At 41.8% G+C, this 15193-nt stretch overlaps 1 long non-coding RNA gene across 3 annotated transcripts in view; it reads right to left on the minus strand.

Moving 5' to 3' along the window:
• LOC134518340 (uncharacterized) overlaps positions 1-15193 on the minus strand; it is an 87699-nt gene that overhangs the window by 59874 nt on the left and 12632 nt on the right. The window contains exons 1-4 of one of the 3 annotated variants that reach the window (XR_010071935.1): positions 5564-5640; positions 5314-5466; positions 3542-3617; positions 893-1001 (exon numbers count right to left, since the gene is read on the minus strand). The exons of the other annotated variants lie outside the window; for them this stretch is intronic. This is a non-coding gene — a long non-coding RNA (uncharacterized LOC134518340). Of the gene's footprint in view, positions 1-892; positions 1002-3541; positions 3618-5313; positions 5467-5563; positions 5641-15193 lie in introns of those variants that run through there. 3 annotated transcript variants of the gene reach the window in all.

The raw sequence follows: 15193 nt of genomic DNA on the forward strand, positions 1-15193 counted from the left end.
TTCACCAACAGCAATGTGTCACCAAGTCAATAACAACCAATGATTAATATACAGAATGCATTACCTTAAAATAGTACCCTGTGTAACTCCCCGTGTTATGATGGAATACTATTAGGAAGTCCCTGGATAATTGCTTCAGGTGAGTTCCTGACTGGAGTTACTAATACTAACCTAAACTGCAAATGCAAGGACAAAAAAGGTGTTACTCAGTGCTTTTGTTTGTTCGTTTTCTTGCTTTTATTCTTTTTCCCATTATTTCCTTTCACACCTCAAGAGTCAAGGCTGACTAGGTGCGGTAAAGCATCAGCACTACCATTCTGCAAGTTGTCACCCCCAGCAGTCCCGGCCCTACCACTCGCTCTGGGAGCAGGTCGATGTCATTCAAATAACCCATTATGGAGCAACCAAATCCCCCCCATCCTCACCCTGGCGAGCTCTACATATACTCTTAGAAAACACCTTGCAGAACAGACGGACTCAGGCAATTACGTCCCAATCACACCACCCAGGCAGCAGCATAAATATAACAAACATGTAATAAACCCAGCCAACAAAATCCTCCCCAGAGTCCGCCTCCTACATCTGCCCAGCCTCACTCATCTCCCAACTCCCCTGAGCAAGTCATTTAACCACTCTCTTTGCCATCTGGAAGCTGGGACATTGCCGCTGCTACAGTACTCACAGGCTATCAGGAGACTTTGTTTACTGGAGTTTGTGAAGAAAACTGAGATTTTGGGATGAAATGAGTTGTCATGGGCTCTATTCTGCAAGATGCTGGCTCTGGCCAGCATCCAGCAAAGCACTTAAGCACTTGGTTACCCCTTAAAAAAGCAGAGCAACTTTTCCACTAACTGTAGGGGAGAAAATATATTCAAAGGAGCTTAAGAAATACCTTAGACGAAATAGGGCAATTTAGTACTAGTGCTGATTCCAAGGCACAAGAAGAATGGTTTCACGTTGTTCTCAAGAGCAGCCTTTTCACTTTTGGTGTCTGATGGCACCTGCAACATTTAATCAGTGGAAAGTGGCCATGTATGGAAGTTGGAATAAAAAAAAAAACAACTTTGAAGGATAAAGATTCACAGATCGTTTTAAGACAGCAAATACAAACTTCTCTTTGCTCATCACTTATTAGTTAAGACAAACTTGGATGTAAGTTAATACTTCTTGCCAATATCTGTCAAACATCCAGCCAGCTAACAAATACTAAATATCCCACTGTATACTGCACACCCATAAATCAACTCAGGCAGTATTAACATACAGCATCTTTATGGTGTGCTACTGCCCCCATGTGTAATAAACATTCCTAACAGGAATCCAAGAACTGAAAAATGCTGTCTTGGTTCGCATTATCGCAGAGCTAGTGGAGCGTCATAGATAAAATATCCTGGTTCCCTGCAGCTCCGAAACCAAATGAAAAATCAGGTGAGTATCTGAGCGCAGGGACATCTGGCTTTTGCTTAACCTATTAATGACAGGACCACACTGTCCCTCCTCAATTATTCTAGAATATCTTCATACATCTCAGACAAACATTTGTAACAGTTTGTTGCAGCGTAGAAAACAACAGATCTTGAGACACTTGGGATGAGGTTTTTCTGAACAGTTCAACTCTTATTTAAGTACAAAAATAATCAAAATTTGGAAGTTTTCAATCCATTAACCGAAGTGCTTTTGAAAAATTTATCTGAGAGTGTTACTCTTAATGCTTTACGAAAAGCAGGGCTCTGAAAAAAATGAGCTTTTAAACATGATGCTGAGCATCATGCAGAGCCCGACAGAGCTCTAGAAATGCCTCAGTCATGGGTACAAATACCCAATAAGAGAGGAAAAAAGTCCAACTCATCAGAGAAGCGGCAGAAGCTCTCAGCTGTGATCCATCTCTATGTAGCAAAGGGTCCTCCCCAAGCAGAAACCGACACCAGTTTCCTGCCCTGTCAGACTTAGCAGCTGCTGCTCACCCAGCGATCTCCATCTGCAGACACGGCTAAAAGTCAAAACCCTGACAAGTCAAAGAATCAAAACAACTCCATGGGAAACAATAACCAGGTCAGTCATTTCATTTTTATTTCAACCAAAACCAATACTTTTAGCCTTAAATGTTGATAACAAAGTCAAATAACAACAAAGCAGCCCACTCGGTCATTTTGAAAATGTTAAAATAGGGCACATTGAAATTAATCAAAAAAGGAAATTACTGCAAAAAAATCCACTACCTTCTTTTGCCTACAAATCCAGTTTTATAATCAGCATTTTTTGATTAAAAACAACATAATGGCAAAAATTCTCGACGCCCGTACTTGGTACCTTGAGAAATGAGCTACTCCGCAAGTACTTCCTTTAATTTATGAGAAGAAAGATGAAGTGGCTAAAATGTGCTTCTCTTATTTTCTGAACACCTATTTCTCCCATCTAATGTGAATGACCACAGAGCCCACGCTCCCACACTGCCACGTGCCAAACATGGTTTGTGCCAGTCTCCCAGGTGAAGTCCCATTTTCAACATATTTTTAATGAGCTGGGAAGCAGGAGGGCAGAGAACGGCAGGGTTTCAGAGCAGGAACTGCCATCACCAGGGCTGGAGGTTTGCTGGCCGGGTAATCACTCTGGCTGACTGCACACACCTGACTGGCCATGGCAGCCAGGGCAAGTGTTTCACAAGTCCCTGTGTCCCTGATTTTTCTCTGGACATGGGGTGAGCCATCTCTTATTCCCAAATCATAGGACCTTGCCTTTTTCCCGAGCAAAAGATGGGGACTGAGGAATCCCGTTTGCACGTGCAAGCCTTTTCAGAAAGGAATGGGACCACTGGCCTTATCTTGGCAGTTGAGTCCACAGAGGCATCTATGGGCTCATTCTAAGGGAGTCACCAAATAACTACGAAAATGAAAGTTTATTTACCCAGAGCCTGTAGAGTAACTTGCACCTACACAGGAAAGCTTTTAGAGGTTATACTGGAAAAGAATGAAGAGCATTGCTCTACCAAAACAGTCTCCTGTCCTCAGTTCAGGCCATGGGGGGAGGACTTTAACAGTCACTAATAAGGGAGTGCTTCAGTGTCAGTAATCCAAGAGCGAGCTGCCTAGGCTGGGCCTCTGGAAATACTGAAATAACTATTATATTTGGAGTTAATACTATACAAATTTATGTTGTGGCTACTCTGCAGGAGAATACAGAACGCAAGCCCCAGACAGGTTTCACCACTACCAGACCGATGTGACTTGCAACAGACCAAAGCAGAGGCTGATCCCAGCCTCACACCTCCCACCGCTTACACCAAAGGCATAAAAGACACGGAAAACAGGTGCGTATTGAAGCTCCAAACTAGAAACACATCTTCTGGCCAGCTCTAACCTTAGCTCTGTACTATCTTAGATGGCAATGGGCTTCTCTGCACCCTTTCCAACTAGCAGGAATATCCCTCTATATTCCCATTTCATAGACTGTCTTTCAAGATGAATTAACCCTTTGATTGCAAGATTAATTTCCCAATGACAAGTGCACACCTAGAGGGAGTCAAAGTGATAACGAAGATTACCACATCTGCCAGAGAGAAGACGCTGCACAACGAAGCCCAATGGACCGCTGCAGAACATTTCAGGGTATTCAGTCCACTGCCTCCATCGATCAGACACACGTATAGCAGGAAAGACAGATGATGTATGGTTACCCACAGAACTTTATTAACACATTCAGCTTTATGAAAATATGCAGGCTAAGCTTTTTCAGTTTTCCTCTTTTTTTTTTTTTTAAATAAGATATTTTCCACTAACAAAACTGATTTTTAAGTATGGAACAGTCATTTGCCAGGTTTTCAAAGCCATCTGTTTTCAAAGCCTACCTTCCTTGTTGTTTACCACAGGCTGTCTATCTGTTTTAACAACCTCCACTGGGATTTCACATTCCTCATTATGCAAAATCACTACTTATGCATTCACTCCAGCACTTGTCTAACTAATCTGCACTCATAACACCTTCCGTAGAAGATGCAGCATCCCTCTTCAGAGCCTGCAGATCAAAAACAACAGTAGCTGGTGTCATAGCAAGACAAAACATAGCCTCCTGTGTATTCCTGTTGTGATACAGGCCTAATCCAAGACTCCTTGGAGCTGCTAAAGTATAATAAAAAAATACCATATCACAAGAGATTTTGTATCATATGCAAGATAAAAAGCATCTATTTTTAATGTTGAGACTTAGGCTTTTCTTCGTCAAGAGGATTCTAAGTATTTTGGTCTCTCAGTTCTCATCCTTGGCAATGCGATGAGCACCCTCAACCTCCTCTGACGTTCCTCATGACCTACTGTTGGTTCATCCCAGGCACCACATGCTTTTCTTGCCAGGTTTCCATTTCTAGCAGCAGTCCCAACACCTGACATGGCTTAAAGTTGCTTTTTCCAGCCTCCCTCCAGACACACTCATAGAATCAGCGGATCATTGACAGCAATAGACCTTCCGAACCGCTCTGGTCTATTGTGTCAAGGCCTGCTCGGGGACCCTTTAACCACACATCATTGATACCATCCATCACATTAACAGCTTGCTGGGGGATGCTTTAATTCACGGATTATTAACACAATAGACTATAACGGCTGGTACCATTATGGCTGGCTGTGTCACAGAACATCCTCAGGTAGGTTAAAAACCAAAGAGAAGAGAAAACCAGAGGAAAATAAATACTCTCTATTGGCGTATTAGATCCACCGTATATAGAATTCTCCAAATAATTTTTTTTTTAAAAAATCAGAATTTATTAACATTAGTTTCTTAAAAATAATGCAATAGCTCGTCTTCCTCGGAAAATACGGTTACTACCTCTATTTGTCTGTATTTTGCAAAATTTGAGAGCTAAATGTAAATGTAAAACTTGCCATTCTTACATCTTTAAAACATCACAGCTGCAATGACACTGCTACGGTAAGATTTAACTCTAAAATTCAAAAACGACAAAGTGACTTTAAATGATGTTTATTTTACATGGAGAAGCAAGGGGAACTCCTGTTGAGCAAAGCACCAGTGATTGAAGCTAGCAACAGAAAAAAGTGAAATTTCATGGTTGAGTTATGATTTCCCAGAAAAAATAAAATACATCAGTCCTATAAAAGACTCTTCATCTACGAAACTGAAAGCATTTTCTGAGGAAGGTAAGCATCACATCACCATCCCATTTCGCACATGACAAAACAAGAGACTGGAAATAAAATGAGGGGGTGGACCCTTCCAAAATGTGGGCGTCCAGTTCCGGCTGCACCTGACGCACATGCAAACGTCACAGCCCTCCACCCTGCTACCCTTAGCTCTGTTTCCTACCTGGGATGCCATCATCACATCAGAATCTCAAAGCACTTCTTGGGGTCAATCCTTTTGCATGAGGCAGCAGCAACAACACATTCCAGGATCAGGGACTTCCAGGCCGGAACCTCAGTGCACCGGGTGGACAAAGTTGATGTGAAGAGAAGCTGCCTGCTTGGAACAACATTGGCAGCAGGACAGAGGCAGAGAACAAAAACTCGCTGGAGGTGGTTTTAACAGCCAGTTTGGTAACTGCCTGTGATATTACCTGAAAGTGCATCCAGCAGGGCCCAGACAGCATTGCCACAAATCTGCCAACAACTTGGAGCAGCCTTCGTCCCCCTGAAATCAAAATGGGCTTTGGTGGAGCGATTGCTCATGGAGTGAGACGCCACAAGAGAACTACTGTAATGTCCATGCTCATATCTTGTAGCATGACAGAAACAAACCCAGGATAACTATCACAGAACTACAGAAAAGTTTGGGTTGGAAGGGACCTTAAAGATGATCTCGTTCCACCCCCCTACCCTGGGCAGGGACACCTCCCACTAGACCAGGTTGCTCCAAGCCCCGTCCGACCCGGCCTTGAACACCTCCAGGGATGTATGTGTATTTCTTCAAGTCTTTGTTTTCCTCAGACACAAAATGGAAGTCATCCTAGTCACTCAGCTTTGCAAAACATTTTATGGTTAAATATGCTTTTATTTAAAACACCCTTTATATTGTGAAAGATTGAGTTTATATAGCTGCATTAGGATTTTTAGATTCTATGTAAGAGAAAAAAATTCACTTAAATCTATTATTTGGAAACACTAATTAAGTTTGCATACACCTGTATTATACAACTCCATTATAGCTGAAATTACTGTTTCTTTTCTCTGCATATCTTTACTTGGCTGGTTTAGTGTTCTCCGCAGAGCAAGTTCAACAAGTACTTGCCATTTTTCCTAGGAGAACACTTCTTTTACTGTTGGTTGATACAACTCTGCCAGCACAGATGTTCAGGGTAACAGCTCTAAATGCTTGATCTGCCTCATACACTTATGAAACGTGTCAGGCCCATCATTAGGATTAAACATTGTCAGGCACTAACATCAGGAAACGTCAGGTATGGATCAGGATTGTGTTGGGGTAGGCACTGGATAAACACAGAATAAAGAGCAGGCCTTGCACAAAGTTGTCCGAATGATTTATATGAATGCCAGCTACAAATAGGATCAGATTAACTTTCAGCTTCGGTAAATACTAGTTTCACTGGAACCAAATCCTCTGCTTCTACAGACTCTGCTAGAAATAGCAGGCAGCTATCCAAGATGCGTTACAATTACAACACTTAAGAATAGTGGTTGGGTGGCCCTAGGGCAATACCCCATCAGTTTAGATTACAGGTCAGATAGCTAGCACAGACATGTTAAATGTTTGTATTTAAACTCAAACACTCTCATCGGGAACAGTTCTATTCTTCGCTGCACAGCTGGTTTTCCAAACAGCACAGAGCAGCGGAAACCATCTTAGCGCTGTTCTTAAATATTCCTTTTTAGCTCACTCATGATGTAATTTAGAAAACTGCTACAACAGGAACCAGAACTGCATTAAACATAAACACAACAGAAGTCAAGCTGCGGGAGACAAACATTACATAAAACAAAGATCCTATAAAAAACATGCAATATGTGGTGTCAGAAGCCTCAGCCCAGTCTGTCAGAGGTGTTAAGCAGCACCCTGTGACACTGTGGGAGGAGGAGCACACAGCTGGGACCCCTGGCGTCCCAAACACAGAGGCCACAGCAGCTCTTAGGGCTCCGATGGAGCTGTGCACTCTGTGCTGAACAAACTCTCCGAGGTGGATTTGTCCAAGAGGCAGCAACTCTTCTTCAGTCTGCTGGTTCAGCTGTAGAGAGAAGCTTTGCCATGTGTGCTGCCCCGCACGTCCCATTGCTCCCTTTCGCACCGCGCCAGATCCCGCTTCTCCCCTCCGCACCGCGCCAGATCCCGCTTCTCCCCTCGTCCAAACACACTCATGCTTAAGGCAGGAGCAGGAACAACCAAGGTGCCAGTCAGCAGAACAGGCCTGCCAGAACCTACCCTTTTTGATCACAAAGTGGCCAGAGGAGGGAAGAGCATCCCTCAAATGTACTGTTGGCACTACAGCAATAGGAACTTTTTTTTTTTTAAAGTCTAATGTGAGATTCCTGTCAACATTTATTTAACAAGCACTCACTCCCCATTTCCTCTCTGACCTCTAAAGCACTCCTCATTCCAATATTTAAGCACCACACTAAAACAAAACATCAAAGGTCCCAACTATAGCAGAGAAGATGGATATAAATATCTGTCCTTTTGCTTCTAATGGAGCTTGAAATTAACACCACTTTTCTGTTTCATCACCATTTTTCAGAGAGTTGAAATTCTTTAGGACAAGGACCGCTTCCTCTTCCTCCTGGGTCTGCACGGCGTGAGTCTCAGAAGATGGGTCTTGGCTACTGCAGAGGTGATCAGAGGGGACAAAGACTGCTTACAAAATACTGCCAGAGCAGGAAGCACGTGAGAGGAGATATTTAATATATACTTATAAATGGAAAGAGTTCTGTGCCGTTTTTAACCATATCCAAGCAGGGTAATCTTCAGTACACGACTTTAAAAATCTTCATTAAATAATCAAGTGGTAAAGATTAAGCTATAAAATGCAGTTACTGAACAAACTCCAAGAGTTAGGATTACAGATGAGCCTTAGCATTAAGTCTGACAGCAACTGTTGGGGAGAAACCAGATAAACATTTTGCTCATCTATGGGCTTATCTTTGGGGATCTTTTGGCCTAACAGGCTCCCAAACCTATTCTGAACAGCCTCATGTGCAGCTAGAAGAGCTCCTACTACCATTTTGCAAATGGAAAAACACGTAAAATTCTAATCTGCTACACAGATCCAACCTACAGTAATGCTACAACCTCTCCTACAGGCACCTGCAAAGCACAGGAGACGGGGGTTCGCAAAGCCCCTAAAGCATATAGGGATGTCCCACTGAACATCAGGATTTGTGCTCTCAAGTCAGATAACTTGTGTTAGCTACAGCCCTGAAGGGGCTCCTCTGCCCCAAAAAAGGTTGCCAAAGCCTCCTCTGCTCCTAAACTTCTCTCACAGCAAACCCTGGCAATGTGATAAGAGCTAGAGAAGACCTTCTCTGCGTCTTTGGGGCTTGCTTTTCCAAAACTCAAGGACCTACAGCCAAAAGCTTAGAATCCAATCAAAATCTCAGAAGTCAGTATGCTTAAATAAACTAATTAAAAAAAAAAATAATTAGTATTCAGCCAATGTTTCTTCCCTGGAAAGGTCTAAAACCAGGGAAAGTGCTCCCTGATTTCTCTTTGCAAACCACGATCAACCAAATCTACAACTCCTGGGTAGGGGGGTGTAGGTCACTTCACAGAGACAAGATGCCAGCACTAGTAGGAAGCATTGGTGAGTCACTGGAGCACACCTGATGTGCTCATTTTTAATACCAATAAACACCGTAGTTTCCCAACAGCCCTTCCAAGTCTTACGGAGTAAGAAACCTGGCAACAAAACTAAACCTGTGATGTGTTCAGCTTTGAATCTTGACATCATAGGAATTTATTCATTAACGTGGGTTTGGATTAATGTTTTTGCCCCACTTTGGTTCCAGAAATGAGTGGTCTGAAACTGCCAGCATTTATATGATTGCTATATTGTGTAGTTTAAATTTGGATTTTGCAGCAAAGCTGCAGAGAATTTAATTGACTCCTTTTACAGCTTAACTCTCCGCTACAACATCAATATTAGAAAAGGAAATGTCATTTCTAATTTAACTTAATTTTTAAAAAACATGTTTCTGTAACCTTTGGTATGTAATATCTTTTTAGTTTAACTGAAAAACACCTCTTTTAAGTGATAAAGTAGGCTAATATGAAATCTGATATTCAGTTAACCCATATTTTCAAAGTAAACAAGCCCTTTTTGCATAAATGGAGGCCATCAGTCAGCTTTGGTCTAACTCCTCTGAACTCAAAAATATTACTCCACAAAGGAAGTAACCAGAAAACATTCTATGCAGATTTGAATTGGGGCCTTTGTGTAGGCAAAGACAGTTGCTGTCACCACAAACCACACTACCAGTGCAGGGAGTTCTCTCCATTTCAGAGACTGTGGGCACGTTCATGATTTTTAAAAAGCCAACACACTACCCTGAGATTGGAGGCTATATGTTAGCTGACTGCAATTAAAATGTTTAAGCTTGGGTTTTAAATTATGCTAGCAGCTCAAGCTCAAATTCCTTGCTTCTAAGGTTCTGGTCCCATGTGAATATGTAATGCACCAGGATAAAGAACAGGGAAGCAAAGTCAGAACGTATTTGATTTAAAAGGCACATTGCAACCATTTTAAAACCAATTGTCTCTTCTCAAAACACTAAAGAAGGGGGAAAACCTCCCACTCGAAAGCTTAACTGGACTCCATCCAAAGCCCTTGGCCCAGGAATTCAAAACATGAATGCTGTCCTCTTTTGAAACCTAAACTTCTTGTTAAGTTTGGTTTCTCCTAGCTATATCCTTTGAGTTAAGAGGGCATCCTTAAAATGGATATTTAATGAACATAATATGAAGTAAGTTCACATCAACTTTTGAGGAAAAAGACTAGTCTAACCTTTTCTATGCTTTTGCAATTACTGCCTCTCTCCGTTCCAATCTTCTCTCCTTTATTAACAATTGCCTTTAAATAAGGTAACCATAGCAATGCTTTTCAACCTTAATGTCTTTTGTTTAGTTTGCTTGAAGACAAAGTCACAACATCATTTTCATCAACAACTCTTATGACAAACTTAACTTCAAGACTAAGACATTACTTCAAGTAAGGTATGAGAGGGAGGGGGGTTCCGCAGAAAATAATAATTTACCTATAGCTTTAAAGTAATAGAACGTACAGTGTCTGTTAGTACAATGTAGTTACCTCAATACTGGAGCTGATTTGAATTCTCCTAAACTTTTTTCAGTCTGCTGACATAGTGCATCAGAGTGAGAATTTGTGTTCTGTTTTCCATTAGCAGTTCCTTAATGTCCGTGACAGGACGTTGCTCATAGAGTCACAGAACACACTATGCCCAGGTACTTCCCACGTTCTGATGGCAACAAGTCAGCAAAACCAAGCTTGGAAGACCAGTACCCCCTGTCCACACAGACTAGAGGGGTCAAAGGATTTTATTAGCCATTTCACTGGCGTTGAGAAAAACAAAAAGACCTCTAGCAGTAATGACATTAAATAAAAAAAAAAATCAATTCAGCTGAATTTTTTCAGGAGGGGCACAAGGCAGACCACATATTAACTTTCCTTCCCTGTGGCTCCCTGTGCCACACAGAATCTGAGAGGTTTGAGAGAGTCTTGCTTTGACCTGGTCCTGGCTACACATACCTACTTTTTACAAACCCATTGTGCAACATTCGGTATCTATAATGGCAATCTTACTTAAAAATTGCCTTCCCAACATACATTTTGACCAAAAATATGCTTAACATTCTACAGAGTACATGGCAAAGCTCAAGTGTACTGGATATTTCCACCAGGAATATTTTGGATTAAACTGTAAGAGTGGAAATGCCACCGGGGGGGGGGGGGGGGGGGGGGGAGAATTGTAACAATATAGAAATCCTTGTTTTATTTGAAAACACCTTACTGGTAATTGCCAAACTAAAGGTTACCATAGGAATGTGTAAATATTCTTCAGCCTTCTTTTTATTTCCTTGAGGCTATACCAGTCCTGAAGGACCACACAGTTCTCCTGGTTCTCAGACATCGTCCTACACAAACAGAACCATCATTTCAGTCCTGTATCAATTCATGAATCAGAGGACAGCCTACTTCTACTGGTCATAATGCAGAAATGCCTCGTCTTCGACAAAAGCAGGAATGTTGCTTTAAACTCTTCCTCTCCTCCAGCTGGTATGTTGTTAGGTCATACAAACACCTGCACTCAGATCTAACTTAAGCCATCATCTTTGTGAACTGCTCCTGTACATAACTTAAGTTGTGATTAGATGCATGCAGACCAGGACCTGAGAATCATTTACAGTATTAGTTGTGCCCAAGAAAAATTAAATTTAAGTTAAAGAGGCACTACTTCCAGCATTAATGTTGGAAAGATGGACTGTCTACATGTTTTAGTACCCACTTCACCTGAAGTTATCAATACTATCACATCATTCATATCTCATCTTTCTACAAAGACACTTTACTGACCTCTAGAAGATCCCTATTCAGCTGTACTCTTATCCTTCTGACCAGTCACTTCCTTCAGCTGCAGCTTCTACACACTTAGAGGCCTCCTCTTTACAGCCTCTAATCTATGGTGATTACTCATCACCATAATCTAAAATCCACTGAAAGTCCTAGGCTTCGCGCAGGCTGTTCACAGGCTTTGGATCAGACCACCACACTGGCAGCAAAACCTGTATGACATATCTGACAGTCTGGACAAAATTTTCTTGTAATTTTTCCAAGGGAAGAGAGATCCAACAGCTCTTTCCAAAAGGATTTGTTTCTCACTCCTCCTAGTAAGATGCTTACTACTGTGTAGGCTGCACAAAATATTTTGCTCAGGCAACTTGCTCTTGCCAGTCCAGACCTCAGTGTTTAATCATAATACACAACCATCCACAATACACATGGGCTGTACTGCGTTTTGGAATTGCATGCAAAACAGAGAACCCGACAACTGCAACATTTGTATTTATTTTGCCTTTTCCCTGCAATGTCCCTACTTTTTTCTCTTGTATGTCACATTCTTCCCTCCAAGCAAAAGTGCTAAGTACGTTTAATACTGGCAGTTCCACAGCATTATATTTTCTTAAAATAAACCAGATATTCCGCTCTTATAGCCCATTCCTCTCATCTCCCTCCCTCAGTCAACAGCAATCGCAAGTGGGAAGCTGAGACACCAAAGCTGCTTTCCTGCGGCAAAGCTGGGTGCCAGCCATTGTTCTGGCAGCACGTACCTGCTCCACACCGCCCACATTCAGTGCCCCTGAATGATTTCCTTCCCTCCAGGGTGACAGCTCTGAACAACCACCCTCTTACCAGACTCAAACCCCCAAACGCTTTCTGCTACTGCCACAGTAATCTAAACAGCAACTCAGAGATACCAGCACTCAACAAACAACTGAATCTACATACCACAGCCTCCCCGCTGTGAAGCAGCTGCCCACCATCTCTTTTTACCTTTATCTTCTGTCTAAAAATCCTGAGAATCTTTCTTGTGCCGTGGGGATGTTTGTATCTTCCCCCTCTCTCACTAGTCAAAATCTGGTTTCCTATAAAGAGCTGTAAGGATGAAAGGAAAATAAAACAGTCAGACTGGGGAACTGAGCTCTGTTCCTTCCCTGCCTCTCCGGAGAACCTCAGTAGCATTGATCCTTCCATGGTGGTGGATGATTAGCACCTGCCTGAATCCTCTAGGTTTTTGTACAGAGGGGAAAATGTTCATTTTGGATCTCTTGCAAGACTCATTGCTAAATCATGGCCTGTACGCTTGCTTCAGACTGGGGGAAAACAGAACAAAGTGAAAAACCATGCCTTGTCCCTGAGAATAATGTGGATAGCACAGAGTGCCTGCAAAAGGCACCACCAACTGAGCTGAGATGGCCTGAGGCCACCATCTGACACTGGATTTTGGCCTTTGCCAGTGCTGCCGCAAAGAGGATTGAACACTTCGCCTTTGACTGAAGACAGTGGGACAGAAACTTCTTGGGTTGCCAATTTTTACAATACCTGCCATTTCTCTCAAACCACCTGCACTTGAAAGTTCAGAAACCAAGCAATGGAAAAGAATAGCCTACTTTGCAGTATCCATCACAGCAAACAGTCTCAGGATTAAAAGTTTTTAAAAGCACCCCCAGATTCCCATACAACCTTTGTGGATTAAGCCCGGGTCGAAGGGAAGGACATGGACATGACTCGCAAGCCCAGACTCACACCTCTGATCAAAAAGAAGACAAAATATGATGCTCAATGCTCACAGGACCACCAGAAGAAACTCAGAACAGTGTTTTGCGCGAGGATTTGCAGGGTGTTTTGCGCGAGGATTTGCAGGGTGTTTTGCTCATGGCTCTCACTAAACAAGGCTGTGGGAGAAACAAAAGGCACCTGCCGTCATATACACGCCACCCACAGGGCACAGACCACTGACCATCTCATCGATGTACCCCTAAACCAAGGCATCTTTTTCACCTGAAACTCAGGGCATTTCACCTAATGCCAGACTGAAAACCTTTTATTATTCTTGTGTTTCAAATGATTCTATAAAATTTTCTCTAGTTTATCCAAATTAGGGGAAAAAATCATGCTTTTCATATATGGTATATATAAGGTATATGGCATACAAGGTATATATGTATTCATATATTTTAATAGGACAACAATCAAAATATTAACGAAGACCAAACTTTGAACAATTTAGACTTTCATCTGTGTAGGTCATTACCTGTCTTACTTGTAAGTTCCTGTTTTTATTATGTCTTTCTTCTTCCCTACAGCAGATGAACCAAATATTTCCTAGCGATTAAAAAAAGATATAGACTAGTCACCAGACATGGTGACTAACTGAACAGTGAGACCAAAATTCAAACATGCATATCTGGATCAACATTTTTACTTCTTACTTTAGCTCACCTTAATTAGTGTGCAACAAGCAGCATGTCTTATACTACAGGGATTTAAAACAGTAGAGACTCGTGTCTCAAGTTGATTTACATATAAGTCATATTTTATTTACTTTAGAAAATGAGTATTTTACTCTATCTAACACTGGAAGGGGTAATACAGTTTTTAATTAATTTACTGTTTTGGCTTTTTTAATGTCAAGAAAACAAATGAAGAAATATAAAAATAACAGCAAAACAGCTAACATGGGGGTCTATAATGTAACCATGAAAGAAGCACTTTCAAAGCACTTGCAAAGTTCCAGCCACATGATTCCCACTAACTGTAATAAGCACTGGACAGATAAATTCACACATGTTGCTTTGAAGATTTATACTAAATTGGCCTCATCTTTGTTAGCACTGAAGGAATACTGATGCTATACAATATAAAAGAGAAATCTTTCAATTTGCCCCCTGCAATTTTCTTCATTATCAACAGAATTCTCCAGTAGCCAGTCATACTACAGACTCATAACCTTTCCAATTTTACAGACAGTTATTAACTATAGCACAACAGTCAATCTCTGCAGAATATACTGCTAAAACATTCCTTTGTTTAAAACACAGGCCCAGCCAGTTGTGCTCTGAAGCACATCAAAGGCCTGAACCAGTGGAACAGCACCGGGAGAAAGCTGCTGCTGTAGAAGCCAATCCATATTACCTTGCCAAATCTTTAATTGCTATGCATGTACATTTGGCTTGATCTTGTGCTGCTTTGAAGTAAAGATATTAGCTTCAATTAATCCCAAAATGACCTCAAGTTGTGGGCTTTGGAATAAAAATAAAAAAAAAAAAGAAAACCAGAAAATGGCACAGGAACAATGTGAGCTGTTTACCCCTTTATTTCCTTTTTTTTCACCCTTTCTCCTCTTGTCTGTTTACAGATAGGATTTAGTATTCATGGACGGTGCTAAACAGACCCTGGAAATAAAGCCCCTTCTCTATGCAGGGAGAAAGAGGAGCCTGAAGGTGAGGGAGCAGGTACCTCCCCGCAGCATTCCTCGGCCACGCGCTGCACTCTGCTGCCATACGAGCTGTTGGCCTGTAGCTTAGGCCCTGGCAAGTGCATCACCAACACCCTTAAGCTGATGCAAACAACCCAAGGTAAACTACTGCAAACCATGAAGACAAAACCCCAGAACCCACGGATCCAAAACTATTGCTTCAACCGAAGGACTTTCTAAATGTTACA

This window comes from Chroicocephalus ridibundus, chromosome 7 (genome assembly GCF_963924245.1).
Source record: "Chroicocephalus ridibundus chromosome 7, bChrRid1.1, whole genome shotgun sequence".
In the NCBI taxonomy this organism is placed as follows: domain Eukaryota; kingdom Metazoa; phylum Chordata; class Aves; order Charadriiformes; family Laridae; genus Chroicocephalus; species Chroicocephalus ridibundus.